Source organism: Ctenocephalides felis, unplaced genomic scaffold, assembly GCF_003426905.1.
Source record: "Ctenocephalides felis isolate EL2017-DRISC unplaced genomic scaffold, ASM342690v1 CF-g0.4_SCAFFOLD_03571, whole genome shotgun sequence".
NCBI classification, from domain to species: domain Eukaryota; kingdom Metazoa; phylum Arthropoda; class Insecta; order Siphonaptera; family Pulicidae; genus Ctenocephalides; species Ctenocephalides felis.
The window spans coordinates 45,733,865-45,751,924 of NW_020539725.1; the positions used below are offsets into that span (position 1 = coordinate 45,733,865).

Below are 18,060 nucleotides of genomic sequence, written 5' to 3' on the forward strand. Positions count from 1 at the left end.
ATTAATGACTGTAAGTGAAGGAATCTCTCCCATTATAATCGCTTTAACTATCTATTCAATTCTTTATTAATGCATTTTTCAACATTACCTTTAGTTTCATCTACATTGTCTACTGTTTATTATTAATAGTTTATTTAATACAAATATGCATAATGCTTATAACAATAGTGATTATCATAATGAGTATTTACCTATTGTTGATGATTATTAGATATTAATCTGAGCTAATTGCAATCATCTATTGTATCTGAATGTTTTTTATTGTTATAAATCTTAAGAACAATTGTGGAGAAGTCACTTTGAAAAGTAATGCAATTATTCAAATATATACAAATTTCAAGAGCATCTGTTTAATCAGGAAGGAAATTTAGTAAAAATAAGTTTCCAATCGAAGTTTCTAAATAAAGTACATATTGCATTATTGGTACATATTTGGCCTAAATATACAAGCCCGTTACATAATAATTTTTAAAAACATTATTTAAAATATATCTGACTACATACAAAATACATCATGATTTCTAATCTCTACTCAAAAGTAAATAATTTCTATAATTTGTCAATATTTGTTTAGTTGCATATCCCCGAGCTACTTCTGACATCTAAGATTTGAAGGATAAAATAGTAATAAAATTATTTACTCTTACTGTTGATTTCTTATTCGATAATTGTTCTGTCTAGTAACTATACATTATAATATACTTGAAATTGAACTTTCTATTCGAATTAATTATATTATAAACCATTTTTGCAATTTTTGTAAATATACATTAAATTTTGTAATTCGTGTCTTACAAAAGTATATTTTGCCAATCAATAACACTATTTAATATAATCAATCTTCAGTTATTGGATTACTATACGATGCTTTCTATATATTTTTGTATCACATTTTTTTTATTTAGTAAATTTATTAACTATATTTAATTTTTAGCATATCAGCATCTTTTCTAATGATAAGTAATGGGAAATTATACAATACTCAGAAACTTATCATTTCAATTTTAGAAGAGTGTATAAACCTCCACCTCATCTATCTCAATAATAATCAAAATATATTTAATAATCAAAAGCCATGGATGCTTTTTATAATTCTAATTTTAAATAACATATATCATAGCTCGTTTCATCTTATTTGAAACGATATGAAAGTTCTACTTTTACATAAATAAATTAGAACGTATCAGACAAGGATTTTTTTTTTAAAAAAGTGTAAACTACTTAGTAATACAAGTCACTGTGTCGTGAAGTATTAAAATATAATATGTTCGTAGAATATCCCACAAGTTTTATCAAAAATAAATTAATAAATACGTAAGTGTTTAGAAAAATATATATCACCTCAAGCCTTATATACAAAACCTCATGGTGTTGCATTTATAGTGCAATAAAGGAATTAGATTGCAATATGATTTTTTTCCATTCTTGGTAAAAGCTTGTTTTATTCTATTATCAATTTCAAATATTTTGCCTCTCAACGATTTAAAATATTTCATAAATTTGAACAATTCGCTTTTTTACATAAAGTATTATTTAATCCATTATGCTTGCTCCTAAAGCGTTAACTTTTCAGAATATTATCGATTTGTTTCACATATTATTATATTTATCAATTTCAAAGAAAATAACCTCTAGATAATTTAGTCTGTCAGAATTATAATTTTATTTCACAATAGTCTCTATTATTGTAAATTGCTCAATTGGTACACTATTACATATTATATAAATTTCGTGTGGCAGATGTTACAAAATAGTGAATTAGTTCTATATGTTATAAAATTTAAGTTCAACTAGTGGGGCGTATAGCATCGGGCCTTAAGGCAAATTGCTGGAAATTTCCGTACCAAAAATTTTTTTTTTAAAAATATTAACATTTTTGAAAAAATTTACTCTGAAAAAATTAGATTAATTTTAATTAGAAAACTATAAATTCTTATCAAAAATTTACTTTTTTTTGAAAAAAAAAATGACTTGAAGAAAAATGTATTTTGAAATATTTTGGAAATTCTGAACATTTTTCAAAGCAATCGTACTGCTTTAACTGCATAGAGACGAAATATCGAAGCGCGTAAGCGCCGCGTCGTCGTTAACGGATAAACATTGGTACGGAACCCATAGGAATGTAAACAAAATTTATACTTATTGTTAAAATCTCTATAAAATATCTGATAATTTGATGTTCATATGTCTAATGATCATTTTTGACCGCCAATGGCATTTTTTTTACTTTGTTTACTAGATCTCCGAAACCGCTGCCTCATGAAAATTTGATCAGTTCTTCATCTTGTTAATACAAGTAAAATGTTTTTTGAATTATTCAAATCGGACGCTCCGTTCTCTTAAAAACTGAGTTGCCGTTTTTTGGCACTTTTCGCCCATATCTTCGGAACGGCTGGACCTGCCTTCGCCAAAAATTAATTAGCATGTCTCCTTATCAATACGAATCGAATGTTTTTTGAATTATGCAAATCGCTTCATCCGTGTTCCCGAAATCGTCGACGAAAATTTGCATCCGCACACACACACACACACACACACACATACATTTATTTTTTCTAAGGTATGCCAAAATGTTCAGAAGGTTTTGAAACGTAAAGATATATAAAAAATTTATTTTCGATTTTTTTGCGATTACTATAACTTGCTCTACGGGAAGTTAAAAATATGTATTTATTGAAAATTATGGGTTTATCTCGGTTAGCATAGCTATATTATGTTATCTGTTTTCTGTGGTAATATAACATATTTCAAATAAATAATTATGAAGATTATTATTACTTTTATTAACCTTATATTACTCTCGGCGCAACTATTATATTCTGTTAAATCTATGATTTTGTTATAATAGTATACTTAATATGTTCATTATTGCGATTTTGAAAGGGCAAAAATGTATAAAGACTTTTGCCAATACAGTAATTCCCCGCTTAACACCATCAAAGTAGAGCGTATTGCGAAACCTTTACATCGAAATATGGGGTTAGGGGAAGATGGCTAGGAAGTTGGTTAAGTATTAAATTTAAAAAGTATGTTTTTTAAATAAAAATAAAACCACCATTTATTTCTTAAAGCCTTTGGCCTAATAATGTTTCAAATTGATATCTGATGAATTATCTTATGTTACTTAACAATAGTCCAGTTAGAATTAAATATTTATTTAAGACATTCCGCATTTCATTGTGAAGAAATCGTGTTTTAGCATTGTCGTTGACTATTATACCTCATTGTTTCAGTCATTGCTTTTATTATGTGTCAATATTTTATGTCCTTACTCTGTTTACGTCTTACACAGTTCTAGATTTATTCATATGCTATAAAATTGTATTAAATTTCAAACCAATATGAACTTATCCTAATTGAAAAAAGGAAATTGAATCTTATTTTTTCCTGGTCTTTCTGATCACAAAAGGTCTGATCTTGGTCATATACTCAACAATACTGATTTCCAAAATTGGGTCAATTCATTCAGAATGACAAGAAACAACATGAAATGGTAAATCAGATTTTCTGGCTAAACATTAACTTTGCCTTTACTTTTCTTTGCTTTTAATTTGCAAATAATTAACCTTTGCAAACTTGCTTGCTCTATTTGCGCTCTATTGTTTTAACCATTAATTAAAATCTTTGATCATGTATAAGTATTTTTAATCACAGGTGCACAATATCAATTGCATTCGAATATTGAGAAACTCATTTTAATTTGTAAATCAGCATGCTAATACTTATTATGAAATTCTGGATCAATTGATCCCACTTCTGATATTCAGACGCTTTATAGGATCTCGCATGATAATCCTTAGGCTGCATGCCTATGAACAAGATTATAGTTAATATAAATGAGTAAATTATAATTAAAAGAACCAATAAATACGTTGATGCTAATTGTTGAAAATTATAACTTTGTTATATTCAGCAGGTAAAAGGAGTCTGTCCTGGTGTATTCTCCTGAGAAAAATTCTAGGCTAGGATGAACTATAGCAAACACAACTCATAGAACATGCAGCTGAGATCGCTGTTAAAAAAATTATTCCATAGTTTCAAAAATAGAAGAAATAGGTAGGTAAAGAGATAAAGGTTGAAATAATTAACTTATCATTGCAGTCCATAATACTCATGTATCTGTTCCATGTTTCATGGATACGTAGCTTCAATTCATTAATGATTGCGCAGCAAAATAAGTGTTGTACGGTGCAAATTTTTAATTTATTATTCTATTAATATCATTCAATAGGACGATTATTCATTTTTATATCATTTCAATTTGTATGAAGTAACTGTGGAATTGATAATAGCTACTGATACTGATTGTATCGCTTGTGAATGGAGTCAACAAAGCCCTTTAGGGTCTATTTTATTGCACGTTTGTTCTTTTTAAAAAAATCCGTACAGCAACTCGATAAAAATGAATAATGTAGCTTTGTTTCTTTGGAAGACGGTTCAGTACTCGTGCTTTGTTTATTAAATTATATTAATTTATTTGCTTTGTCAGTAATTGATCACTTAAGCAACTTTTGCTATTTACTTCTGAATATACTTACATTTTTCTGGTGTCTGGTGAGAATTTCTTTATAACTGGTAGATAAACGTTTTCGCCAAATTCTTAAATCAATGTTTAAATCAAAATTTAAATACTGTTCGAAAGATATCAGTTGGACATAGTACTGATTAGATTTTGGTAATGATCGGTCGAGCACTTTCTTCGTAAGTAAATGAATTATTTTTAACTTCCCATAGGGCAAGTTATAGTAATTGCAAAAAAATCGAAAATGAAAATTTTTATTTATCTTTACGTTTCAGAGGTTTCTGAACATTTTGGCATACCTTAGAAGAAATGGATGTATGTGTGTGTGTGTGTGTGTGTGTGTGCGTGTATGTGCGTGTATGTGCGTGTATGTGTGTGTGCGGATACAAATTTTTGTCGACGATTTCGTGAACACGGAAAAAACATTTGATTCGTATTGATAAGGAGGCATGCTTGGTGAAGGCAGGTTTAGCCGTCCCAAAGATATGGGGCCAAAAGTGCCAAAAACGGTAACTCCGTTTTAAGAGAACGGAGCGTCCAATTTGAATAATTCAAAAAACGTTTTACTTGTATTTACAAGATGAAGAACTGATCAAATTTTCATGAAAACAGGTCTAGCGGTTTCGGAGATCGAATGAAAAAAGTAAAAAAAAAATCCCATCTGGCTGTTAAAAATGATCATTAGACATATGCACATCAAATTATCAGATATTTTATAGAGATTTTAACAATAAGTATGAACTTTGTTTAGTAAACAACCAATAGGAACCAATAGGAATGTAAACAATGTTTACATTCCTATTGGTTTCGTACCAATGTTTGCGCGTTAGACGGCGATGCGGCGCTTACGCGCTTCGATATTTCGTGTTTATGCAGGTTAAAGCAGTACGATTGCTTTGAAAAAAAGTTCAGAATTTCCAAAATATTTCAAAATAAATGATTTAAGATAAAATGATTTAATATGGTTCGAAATTTTATTAAAAGTTTCAAATCATTGATCAACTTTTATTGATTATTATTGATTATTTTTAATTACTCGAATTTTGAATTGCGGTACGGGAAGTTCCAACAATTTTCCTTAAGGCACGGTGCCTTAATTGCCTTAAGACAGAATTCCACTTACAGCTAGTTAATGATTTTAATGATTTTAATGAAGCAGAGTCCAAAGTTTCATGGGACAAATGGTTTTATTTTGAAATATCATAAAATATTTATTTGGAATAACATGTTGAATTTGTTTAGAACTTACCGAACCTCAATTCTTAAAATCCATTTATCACCAAAATTTGACTTGCCTTAAGGAAAAATGCAGTTAATCCTAATCGTAGAAGGTTTCTAATAAAAAGATCAAATTCCATACCTTAATTCAACAAATCCAAATATCGCTTGAATTACTTGTTAAAATAAATTCCTGAATACTTAGTATTTAATAATGTATGCTTTTAATTGATTATCGAAAGTTCTATCTGTTTCTGCAATAAAAAAAGTTTAGGGGACACCCGGGTTTGAACCGGGGACCTCTCGATCTGCAGTCGAATGCTCTACCACTGAGCTATATCCCCGACGAATATCGTGCTCTTTATGACAATTGATATTTTCATATTATTCGGTAATTCTAAAGCTTTATTAATTCTTTATGAAATTTTACTAATCATGCCAAATCTAATATTAATTTTTATTGTTGTAATTAATTATTCTATTATATTTTTATTAAAATTTAGTAATTATGGCCCATAAATTCCTTTGAATATTTTTTTAATTTAATTAAAAAAATAATAATAATGGTTATTTTTTTATATTATTTATTGCTTATAATTAAAACAATAATTTATATTTAATTTAATGTTTTTAAATATTTATTATACTACAATCCAAAAACTGTATTTTTAATAACTTCCCGTAGGGTAAGTTGTAGTATTCGTTGGAAAAAATGGATGTATGTGTGTGTGTGTATGTATGTATGTATGTATGTATGTGCGGATACAATTTTTCGTCGACGATTTCGAGAACACGGATCAACCAACTTGAATGTTTCAAAACACATTTTAATTGTATTGACAAAATGAAGAACTGATGAAAATTTTGGAAAGGCAGGTCTAGCGGTTTTGGAGATCCCATGAAAAAGTGAAAATGCCATTTGGCCGACAAAAAAATCTATTAGACATAGCACATCAAATTATCACATATTTTATAGATACTTTAATGATAAGAACTTTTGTTTACTTTTTTATGGGTTCCGTACCAATGTTTATCCATTATACTACAAATATTTCAAAGTCTAAAAAAACGAATTTTTTTAAAAAGTTCATTTTCTTCAGAAATTTTAATAATTTCAAAATTACAATACAAGTTCTAAAAGAAAATTGAATCTTTATTAAAAGTATTAATTTTTGGTACGGAAAGTTCCGAAATTTGCCTTGCGGCACAATGCAATGCACCACTAGTTTTATCAGTTCTCTATAACAAAAAATATTATTATGGCCAATAATCGTCTTATTTTTTGTATGGTTGCTGTAGAAATTATTTTTGGTTATTCTAAAATTTGATCGACAACAGATTATTATTCAACATAATTCTAATCAGATTTTCTATGTTGTGCAACATTTGTGATATTTTGAACATATTATTATCAGCAAGCTTTGACATAATTATGTGGTACATTCAGAAACCAAATAACACATATATATTACCGTACAATTCAATTTTCTTTTGACCCATGAGTCAAATACTTAGAAAGCATTCACACAAAAGTTTTATAATTCTCATTCTTCACTATCAAGTGCATAGTTAGTAATTGAATCATTTACCTCGATTCAAAATGTCAATAATTTTAACCGTTGAAAATGTTACCTTTAATTTAGAAAATATTTATTTTACATCAAATATCACGAAACCAACATCGTACTTTCTTAACAAATTATATGTTTGATATGCCAGATTTAATGAGTAAAGGAGATCAATAAATGTAATAATATTTCGATCCGTTTTTAAGTTACAGATATATGTTTTAAGTTTTAATGATTGCTACTTGTGCCCATGAGTAAATATATAATATATCAATGTTACACATTGAGTTATGAATGTTGTGCCAGCAAAGGTTAAGGAAACATATCCATTTCTAATGAATTGCACAAATGAATTGCATATAGTCTATTACTCTTACTATCATGGTGTATTTAATTGGGTTATGTGATGTGATTCATGCAAAATTGTAGGGGATTACAAGATATATTCTGATCTAAGTTTCAGTAATATAATAAAACTTTTAACAATATAAGGCCTGGGTAAAAACCATCCCCTATCATCAGTTTTTTTCTTAATTCAGTCAAATTTTTACAACTGTCCGGTAAGGACAAGTAAAACTTGTCTATTAAGGGGTTAATTCATATAAGGATATGACAAAGAAAATAAATCATTTTTACTGATTGAAGTTTTATGGCCTGACACTATTTACGTAGCTATTCCAAATAAATCTTCAGAATTTGACTGCATTCTAGCTTTCCATTTATCTTCTCAGTTTTATTTGTTTGTTTGTAAGTAACATAATTGTTTATAGATAATAAATTTTATATTATCAAAATAAGTTTTAGTACAAATTTATTTTAAACAATTATACAAGCCTTGTCGCAATGGTTAAAAAAGTATAAAGTCATGTTACGTTACTTTTCAATAAAAGCAATTGAATGTTATTTTACTCTTTTATTACTACTAAAGCTCTGATTTTATGATTTCCCAACGCTATCTTAGAAAATGTTTATTTACAATATTGATAATAAGACTAATGAATCATACAAGTTCTTGATGAATTTGCATTAATCTTGTGCAATGATATGAATCGTTTAATCTGAGCTTAATCCATAATGTCAGGCACTTGCTAAGAGGATATAAATGTTTCTAAATGAAAGCAAATATATTGAGATGATGTGTCACAAATAATCCAGAATTTCATTTATTATTACTTTACTTACTTAATTAATTCACTACTTCACAGTACTACTTCAGTATTCTCGACTGAAATTGATTATTAAATTGTTTAACATAATAATCAAAAATATTTGAATTACCAATTATGTAAAGGTTATATATTTATGCATTAAATTCGGTTATATATTTATTACTAAACTTATATATTTATATTTTAAATTATATAAAAAAATTGCACATGTTTTCGTCGAAAATGTTGACATAGGTATTTCACGTATGTAGTAGCTCTATTTTATTTAAGTAATAACAAAAGAGGAAATATTTTAATAAATCAAATTTCCAATTTATGTGTATTACTGATCTGGTTAAAAATCGTAAAATATCAACAAAAGGTAATAACAATAAACCTGCATACATAATGCGAACGATTTAGAATCAATGTATATATATGAGAAACAAATAAAAACGATTTCTGAATTGCGAAATGAACATGTACAAATCGTGAAATAACTAGACTAATATGTTACTATGCAGATATTATCTTTTCTGAACGAAGGAAAATCTACGTAATAGTTCCATTTACATTTGATGTATGCTCACAATCAGAGGCGCCTATGAGCCGAGCAACTTCTTGCAATAAATGCTTTCTAAGAATTTTTGCGAAGCGAACAGAAAAAATGAAATTAACAAATATTTTTACTCCATTTCGGCAGCGCCTGCTTCCTTCTAAAGCGTTTTGGTATTGCTGGATTTTCCGCTAAATTAACACTTTCGACTCGGGAGTCGGACTGCCAGTCGGTACGCTGCGCTCGGAATATTATAGTGCTATGCTTATCTTTCAACTCGGAATTTTTTTTTGTATCGGATTTTTTCAAAATGTGGTTATATTGCTTTTAAATATAGTTAGTATGATAATAAAATAGAAAATTTTGAAAATTAAAAAAAATTGCACTCAAAATGCAAATGCAAATGCAAAAATGCTATATTGTTTAAAAAATCATTTCTTCACAGATCTTTATTAGAATTATGGGGATCATGAGCTAATAAATTAATTTTGTTATATATTTATTCATAAAATTAATAAATCAATCAATAAATGAAAGTAATAGTAAATTAGTTTTTAAAAAATAAAAAAAAAATTAAATGTAAGTTTAGTTTGCGACGAGTCGTCGCCGACACGATTTGCCGCCGCAGCGGCGGCATCCGAGCTTAACGGTAAAGCATATCATGCCGCCGGAGCGGCGGCATCCGAGCTCAACGGTAAGATGACTATGCCGCCGGAGCGGCGGCATCCGAGTCGAAAGGGTTAAATTCCATTCACTTATTTCGGATGATCATTCGGATTTATAATAATTAATGTGAAAGTTATAACATTGTTATATATTGCGCTTTTTAGATTCCTATTACTATACAACTCTTTCGAAAAGTTAGGTAACCAAAATGATAAAACTTAAGTATCAAAAATGAGACATTGATCATCAAGTTTGGACGATACAACACTAACAGAATGTAACAGGAACTGAACTTCATCTGATGATAAAGAATTTTTTAATAACAAGACATTTTAAATAATGATGATATTATATTTATTTTTTAATTAACCAAGTTTTTTTTTTGTAATTCCTTAAAAAAGTTAACAATTCATCGTTGACGATTTTAAACGCTGGATGATTTAAGTTAAACTTTGAAATCGTGATTGATTTATAAATCAACCATATATTAATAATTACTATTCTTGGGAGTACCAAGTATTGTTTTTTATATTATTTTTATCATTATACTATTTAATAAAAATGTCTATATCTTTATCAACAAGAGACAGCGTTATTTAGTCGTCAACGATCATACCATGTTGAATACACCGGTTCTCGTCCGATCACCGAAGTTAAGCAACATCGGGCGTGGGTAGTACTTAGATGGGAGACCGCTTGGGAACACCACGTATCGTTGACTTTTTTTTAATCACAAAAAAATGCATTTTTGATTTATTTATTATATATTTAACCCAGTAAAATTACTATTTTAAATGAATTAATATCAAGAAGGGATTTACCTACAAATAGCCTGCTTACTTTTTGCAATCGGTGTATTGCCCGCTTGATGATCAATATCTTCGTAAGTTTTCTTATTTGTCAATGTCTCATTTTTGTTTTTTTAACTTTCCGAAGGAAAGGTCCACATTTAAGCTCATACTACCGAATCGATTTTAAAAAATCAAAAACTGTTCGAAAAATATTAATTGATAATGATACTGATTAGTGTTTGGTGAAAATCTACCGGGCCGTTTTCTTGTAATTAACTGTTGAAAAAAAAATTAATCCGATTCTTATGGAACTTTTTTTGGCGATATATATCATGGTCTTATAGAGCTTACTGATATATTACGGCCTTACAAGTGGTTTAATTTTAAAAATTCATCAAAATTTGAGAAAATGAGTAGTTTTTTTGACGTTTGTTAAAATTAAAATTAGACGATTTACTTGGTATAACGATAGAGTACTCGATCTTAATGAACATACTAAACAATTAAAGTCCTACGGAAACTGGTTCAATTATAAAAATTGTTGATTTGGGAAATTTTGCTTTTAGGAAATACACCGACTTAACGTGTTCGTTCGTTTTCAAATATGTGTAATAAATCCACTCGGAATACTTTTAATCACTCATAAATTAATTTATTTTTTATTGATTAAGTCGATTATTCACACATATCGGGAAGTTTATGTAACTTGCCTCAAGGCAAAATACCAATACCAACTAGTTTGAGTAGTTTGACCGAGTATTTAGATTCTTGCAAATCGATCAAACATTCAAACATTGTTCGTTTTAATTCATTTCGAACTATTTAATGAGTCTATAATAAAAATAACTGTTTGCATTAAAATATATGTTCAATTGTGTCTCAATCAGACAAATTGTCTGTTGTAAAAACTCACATTAAATATTTTTTGGCTTGACGAATTCGTTGTTTCGACGAATCAAGTAAAAAAAGATTCGAATCAAGTTGTTGAGGACTTGATTGGAATGATTCAAATCATTTGATTCGACTTAGAACATCACTAGTAAATACATAAAGTTTAGGTACACGTATACGATTTAATATAACAAGGTTGAGAGGCGTCCATTAATCATGTGATCGGTTTTTTAAGGATTTTTGGACCCCAGGGTTACTGCAATCTGATTTTTAGCAATCAAGTATATATTTTATCTAACTATCTCCCGTGTTTAGAAGAACAACGTCTGTGATATACGCATAAATTAGAAATTTAAATTAAAAGATATTTGTTCAGTTATCTAAATTATAATACATGAACTTTAAGCAAATAAAGCACGAGAAAAGCTCATTTGACCTTATACAATTTTGCGATTTTCATTTTCATTATCAATATTATAAAATACATTTGAACAAAAGTTTTCTAATATCGGCTAATTCATATTATTCAGATGAAAGGTTACTATAGTTTTTGTCCATTTTGAATATATTCATAATACCTGACTGACTATACGTACAATTTCCGGTTGCGTAATAATTATATCATGTTCCTAGCGGCGAGTAGAGCGCTTTAAAGTTCGCAAAGTTTGTCGCATATTCATATATGACACATAACGATTTATGCAATTCGAACATACTGATGTATATTTATATCTGAATACATTTATAGCGGGAAACGAGTGCATTTGTCATATTTATTGTTTCAGATTCAGAATTATGCCTTCAATAAGCAGCCGCTGTAGTAGTAGTATACCTGGGTGTAAAAATGTAATCAGAATTTAATCTATTTTTTTATCTTGGGCTTTCATTCCTATTAATCATTTTGATACTTTTAACTGATACTTGAATTCTTTAACAATTAGTTTTAGCAGTTCGTACAAATATTTAGATTGCCATCTATAAAACCGACGTACTTAGTTATGTAAAATCATGACCAACAGCTAATAGAATCATGAAGTGCTGATCACTGTTCCAATCCTGCAAAAAAATTGAATTAAAATATTATTTTGCAGGGTTAATTCCTAAAGTCATTTGTGTTCTGAAGAAGGTGCGATTTGATAACACTGCGCGACTAAAATGTTACTTCTAGGTTTTACCTCAAACTTTGTTGTGTCCCTGCAAACTTAGAATTGCATGCTGATTTCAAATATACCTTTCATGTTTCCGTAACAGCTCTAGTTTTGGAGTTTTAGGGAACTACCCCAACTAGTCATTTTGGCTATAATTATTGCAGTTTAGCGATTAACTAAGAGTTTTGTCTGTTGTTTTTGGTATGGTTTCGTCTCCAACATGTTGTGTGCATAATCTAGATGGTTTTTGATACTTTCGTGGTGAATATGTTTTCAACAAATAGCGGAAACCTATGTCGAACTGCGTAAAGACATCGTATTTTCTTCTCTCACAGTATGTCAAAAAGTTGTGTAGTATGCTCACAGAAGGATTAAAATGCTATAAAAACCTTGATAATCACCACGACAATTGTTTCTTCTGTACGGTAAATGAAATAAATTTAAAACCAATGAAATAAATTTAGACAATGAAAGTAAATAGTCATAAACCACAACCCCAATAGTATTGAGGTCTATGTACGATCAGCTACACAAACCCTATCTATGCTGACGATAAACAATCTAGAACATCAACATCTCCTGCTTACCATATCTGAATATCTGAATATCTGAATATCTGAATATCTGAATATCTGAATATCTGAATATCTGAATATCTGAATATCTGAATATCTGAATATCTGAATATCTGAATATCTGAATATCTGAATATCTGAATATCTGAATATCTGAATATCTGAATATCTGAATATCTGAATATCTGAATATCTGAATATCTGAATATCTGAATATCTGAATATCTGAATATCTGAATATCTGAATATCTGAATATCTGAATATCTGAATATCTGAATATCTGAATATCTGAATATCTGAATATCTGAATATCTGAATATCTGAATATCTGAATATCTGAATATCTGAATATCTGAATATCTGAATATCTGAATATCTGAATATCTGAATATCTGAATATCCGAATATCCGAATATCCGAATATCCGAATATCCGAATATCCGAATATCGGAATATCTGAATATCTGAATATCTGAATATCCGAATATCCGAATATCCGAATATCCGAATATCCGAATATCCGAATATCCGAATATCCGAATATCCGAATATCCGAATATCCGAATATCCGAATATCCGAATATCCGAATATCCGAATATCCGAATATCCGAATATCCGAATATCCGAATATCCGAATATCCGAATATCCGAATATCCGAATATCCGAATATCCGAATATCCGAATATCCGAATATCCGAATATCCGAATATCCGAATATCTGAATATCCGAATATCTGAATATCCGAATATCCGAATATCCGAATATCCGAATATCCGAATATCCGAATATCCGAATATCCGAATATCCGAATATCCGAATATCCGAATATCCGAATATCCGAATATCCGAATATCCGAATATCCGAATATCCGAATATCCGAATATCCGAATATCCGAATATCCGAATATCCGAATATCCGAATATCCGAATATCCGAATATCCGAATATCCGAATATCCGAATATCCGAATATCCGAATATCCGAATATCCGAATATCCGAATATCCGAATATCCGAATATCCGAATATCCGAATATCCGAATATCCGAATATCCGAATATCCGAATATCCGAATATCCGAATATCCGAATATCCGAATATCCGAATATCCGAATATCCGAATATCCGAATATCCGAATATCCGAATATCCGAATATCCGAATATCCGAATATCCGAATATCCGAATATCCGAATATCCGAATATCCGAATATCCGAATATCCGAATATCCGAATATCCGAATATCCGAATATCCGAATATCCGAATATCCGAATATCGAATATCCGAATATCCGAATATCCGAATATCCGAATATCCGAATATCCGAATATCGAATATCCGAATATCGGAATATCGAATATCGGAATATCGGAATATCGGAATATCGGAATATCGGAATATCGGAATATCGGAATATCGAATATCGGAATATCCGAATATCGGAATATCGGAATATCGGAATATCTCTAGAAATTGATTAGAATATACATTACTTAGCAAAACAACCTTTGCCGGGTCAGCTAGTATTTAGATAAAACTTTATAATTTTAAATAGAACACGAAAAAAAATACTTATAAATGCTCCATATGATAAGATTGTTTTTGATAAAATTATTTTCATTACTAATTTGAAATTGGTTCTTGGATTAATAATAGTCTATCCAGATGGTAATCACAGGTAACATTCAAAATTTTTTTGCTACTGATAGTTTGCTGGTTCAAATATATTGGGGAAAAGGGTATTTTTGATTGCTCTGCACTCCTGTATAAATCTGTATTTAAACGATTAATAATGCGTTAAGACACGCTAAAATGCTATCTATTCTAGTGTGTCTTTGCATACCCATAATCCATTTTATTCGCTTCATCGTCTCCGAGATTAAGGGCGTGGCACTGAATTGCATATTGCATTATGTAGCTATAAACTTATCAAAGAAATTTTAGAGCTTTGTATCAAAACAATGTATGATGCAAATGCTTATTTCAAATGTTATTCGATTTATCAATCATTATTTGCCGTTTGTTATTACTTACGACCATGTTTTATTTATTAAAAATAGTAATTGACAAGGTATAACTTTTAACATCTTTTATTATTCATTTATTATCAACGTTATTAGAACTCATAAAAAATATTGGTTTCTTTAGCAACTTTGAAATTTGTTATATAAAACCTGATTTTATTTACAAAGTTCAAATATATCGTTGTCTAATATGCTTAACTATTAGAAGCACAAGTAGTCATTGGTGATTAATCGATATAGGTACGAGTAATTAATTCAAAATTAACATGCATATATAAATATTACACATAAAAAACAGCTCACGATCGTTTTGAAAAAGTAAAGGTATTTGTTAAATATAGACGTTTAGCTCCGATTTTGCACAAGAATATGGAAAATTGAATGTTGTGATTAAATTGAACATGGGAAATTAAAGCAATATCCGGATAGATTGAGAAGTTATAATAGTACTTGCAATATACTAAGTTGTTATCTTAAATACTGTAATGAGTTTTGCAATATTTAATCTAAAGGTTCAAAAGTCTAAAGTAAAGCTTAACACTATATACAATAATGTCGAACGGTCTCTGACATTAAACTGTCTGCATGGTGAAATATATAATGCTTATTATGCTATTAAATTTTGTAATAGTTTTGTTTAAGCACTGCATTTTTCAGTTTTTGCTGATCATTTCAATACTTACAATCAGTGAATCCAAATTTATACAAATAAATAAACCACAACATCTACCGATATCAAACAGTGATATCGGTTTCTACTTTAATCTAAAATTACCAAACAATTTGAAGCTGTTTAAATTTCTTGGTAATTTCTATATCCGCTATAATTAAACCGATTTGAATGTTACTCATATGAAAAATGTTGCATTTATTGCACACTTCCTCTATATAAAAGCCGTTGCACGCATGTTTTAATCTCTTCAATTCTTCGAAAGGAATGCAGTTCCCTTGAGAGATTTTTACAATTTCCACTTATAGTCGAGTAATAGAAGATTTTCACTTTCAGACAGATCAAATTTTGATTAAATAATCGCATCTGAATTGAATTTTAAAATTTAATGTTCAATGATTGACATTGGTATTGGGTGGAGTACGTCTTCTGGTCACGATATGAAAAATGAAAAATGAAAAATAGGAATTCTCATTCCGAGTTGGGTTAGGCTTTATATTAATAAAATGATTCAAGTAATATAAATAGTTAAATCATAAGAGTTAATGAGAGTGTCATTCTTTTTTTTTCAAAAATTTGTCTTCATTGACATTGCTATGTTGCACGTTGTCCATAATTTTGAAATTATTTATTATCTACATATGAAATATTTCAGATAGAACTGTAGCTGCAGTTTTGCATTGATCTTGAATTTAGTATAAAAACGAATTTTATATTCATTTACAATATCCATCTTGAAGAATCGGAAAATATTTTTGGATCTTTCAGGTCCAAAATAATGGAGGATCTTAAAACATTGAACAAAGAGGGTGTCCATTAATCACGTGATCGATTTTTTAATAATTTTTAGACCCGCCCAGGCCAACTGGTGATATGTGGTGATATTAAAAATTACTCTACATCACATATATTTTTAGTTACGAAAAAATTTTTCGTTTTTTTTTTTTTTTTGAAAATGTTTTGATTTTTAAAATAAAATCAGGTAGAAAATAAATACACGTGATATCTTACTCTTCCCCTCCCTCCCCCACGTGATATTTTGCGATTTTTTACACTCATTTTTTGTAACTTTGTATTAATTCAATGTAGCCTCATGATTTTTTTTATCAATTAATAAGATTACTACTACCACTAATTGTAAGAAGTGACGCTGGTAGTGGTAATGATACAATTTTTTTTGCCAAACAAAAATGTGATTATCTCAATCACTTATTTCATAACAGTATAGTATTTTTATTAATTAACCGTACAGTAATTACATTTAATAACAGTAATTATTCAAATTCATAAATCACACTGCATTAAATGGTCTATGTAAGGTTGACTACGTGCATTAGTTCTTATTATTAAATAAAAGACACTTACGTAATTACTCTTAATGATACTATAATATTCATGTGTGGCATAATACTTTCAATTTATTGGAAGCAATAAGGAAAATATTAAGAATGAATACATCAGTTTCTTTTTATTGAACATTTTTATTTCTTTATTTTATCATCATGCATTTCTCAGGCATGCCACCGTCATGTACAACGATCAAAAATGAAATGTACGAGGTGTTACGTATTTGTAACATTTGTAAAAATAAAGTAATAAATGATATAGAGATTAATCTAAGTATAGATATATCTGCATATTAGCATAAAAGCAACTTGTGTTATAAATGACATAATTGTGGGTGTAAAAACTTGTATGTGTGGTATTCAGGTTATAATAAGGGGTTTGATAATTATCCAAAGCACGAATTAGATGTCTTTTCTTATTTCTTTTTTTTTCTTATTTATTTAAGGGGTTTTCCATGGTATAGTTGTTAGCCTGATATTTAGCAGTAGTGACATTGGTTTTCACTTGGAAATACATATAGCAATATATTTTTACAGACATTGTAATAATAAATCCATCACTTAAAGATATGGTAACTGTTTGATTTGCCATATATAAAAGCCAAATCATTCAAGGAGTTAGCACAACACCCAGAGCAACAGCAACTTTTCACGGAAATTATTATATTTTCTACAAACATCTACTCATGACATTACAATGTCAATACACATAACACGTAACAGTGGTCTGTTGGTTAATTTGTATTTGCATGTACCATTCACTCGTACCTAATCATTATCTAGTCGCTAAGAATATTTTCATATCAAATAATAACTATATAAGCAGGGGTTCGAAACCCAAAACTATGACTGAGAATGAAATACAGAAAACTGCAATTATTATGAACACATAAAAAGTGTATTTTTGTTAGAAAACCCAATTTGTAGTTTTG

The 18,060-nt window shown here is 29.1% G+C and overlaps 2 non-coding genes across 2 annotated transcripts; one reads left to right on the top strand and one right to left on the bottom strand.

The window, feature by feature from the left end:
- Positions 1-6,012: 6,012 nt before the first annotated feature.
- Positions 6,013-6,084, bottom strand: Trnac-gca. Its single transcript has one exon. It is a non-coding gene; the product is annotated as a tRNA-Cys (tRNA).
- Positions 6,085-10,280: 4,196 nt separating this feature from the next.
- Positions 10,281-10,399, top strand: LOC113387106. The gene has a single exon (XR_003368074.1). It is a non-coding gene; the product is annotated as a 5S ribosomal RNA (ribosomal RNA).
- The last annotated feature ends 7,661 nt before the right edge of the window (positions 10,400-18,060 follow it).